Raw genomic sequence first — 1,947 nt, forward strand, 5'->3', positions numbered from 1 at the left:
CATCGTCGTCGTACCTGAAGAGAAGGAAGTACCCCAGCCGCAGGTCGTAGGCACGGTAGAACTTCTCCCACCCACGATACAAGTACATGTGGTCCTCCTTGATCACCAACTCCACATCCCACAGCCTGCGAAACCCGCTGCCGGCCTGTCGCAGCTTCACATTATTTGGCGGATCTTCACCCAGCATGTTCATAAAACTGTCAGGCAGCCTCTACAGTTTGGGACAATGAGTGATGTAGCAAACAACAGATATCATAATGAGATGGGTGAAGGGGAGATCTCTCGTTTTATATACCTGCGTCATGGATGATACTGAAGTCCCAAGTATGATACTGAAGAACTCGGAAGCATCCAACTCGTACTGTGGTGTGGCAGAGCGGCGGTGGCTGCTTCCCCCCATCTCTGATAAGCAGCAGAAGAGACCAATTAGTACCCTTACAATAGATCATAAAACATCGCGAGCACGCTAGCAGCCTAGCACTAGAAGCCGCAACTACACTACAGAACTACTAGCAGCCTAGCACTAGCAGAAGCCAACGAGCAACCGAAGTAACTAACAACAACACACGAGCAGCAGACTAGCAGTAGCACATCCAGCACAACTAGCAGACTAGCAGTAGCACCAGTGCCCCACCAACAAGTAGCAGTAGCAACATACAGCAGCAGCCAACAGCCAAAAAATCATGGATTGATGTTAACTAAAAATCATGGATTGCTTATAACTAAAAATCATGGGTTGCTGTTAACTAAAAATCATGGATTGCTGTTAACTAAAAAAATCATTGATTGTTGTTGACCTAAACACTAGGCAAATACAGTAGGAAATATATTGCATCCAACTATCATAGATGCAGTGCAAGTGTGTAACTACTGACAGCTGTTGTTGTGCTCCTTATAACGTTATGATACTTCAACAAGCCACCTGTGTTGTTAGTTTTGTCATGTACTTTGTGATGGCAGTACGACACTAGATTGCACGAAACAAAGAGCATGCACGGTTTAAAGAACTTTTACGCCATCTGGGTCAACTTCCTCTCCCAGGTCAGTACTAAAATTATCTCACTGCTACCCTCACTGTCAGATTATCCATATACTGGTCTTGTAGTCAATTACCTTGGGCAATAGAGCACTAACAGGATCTAAAGTACTTCACACACATGGATGCAGTGTGACATGTCGTGTCGGATCAAAGAGTTGAATCAACCTCAATCAGAACCAAACGACTACTAATAATTTCCTCTCCCAATATTATATTGTGAACTGAATCATACATAGCTTCAGATGTATGATCAAGGAAGGAGATTTGTTGGTTAAACAAGTTCGAAAAGAAAAATGTATCTGCATTCCAGAGAATGAACATCTCATCTCCTCTCTGCATCTGGAATTGAAACACAAACATCTCATCTCCTCTCTGCTTATAGCTCATTCCTTCAAGTCTCTGTCCAATGCTATTTCTTAAATCTTTGAATTGCTCGAGACTAGCAGAGGGGTAGCTGCCCTAGGCCTCAATTATGACCACTAAACAAAGCTAGAGCAGAGATAAATTAGCACTCTACTAACGCTACAGAAAACATAGGAGCACTGCTATGGCAGTTGCTGACTTGCTATGGCCGTTGCTGACCAAAATTAGAAATTTTTTGAACCTAATTTGACCTAAATTAGAGAGGAATTTGACCTAAACCTAGCAATAGAGAGAAGAAGAGGGCAAGGTCGGGAGGGAGGAGAGGAGGAAGATAGGAGAAGAGAGGCAGAGGGAGGAGGGTTACCTGACCACGATGAGGTGGTGGCCGGAGCGGAGACGACGGAGGGCGGAGACGGTGAGCTTGGGGGAGGTGGGGATAGACATCAGGGAGGTCGCGAGCCTCCTCTCCTGGTGGATGTGGGGCCTCCTCTCCTGGTGGACATGGGGCGGCGCCGAGGCTCCAAGTCTCCGGCGGCTCCGAGGGT

This window comes from Triticum aestivum, chromosome 4B (assembly GCF_018294505.1).
Source record: "Triticum aestivum cultivar Chinese Spring chromosome 4B, IWGSC CS RefSeq v2.1, whole genome shotgun sequence".
NCBI classification, from domain to species: Eukaryota; Viridiplantae; Streptophyta; class Magnoliopsida; order Poales; family Poaceae; genus Triticum; species Triticum aestivum.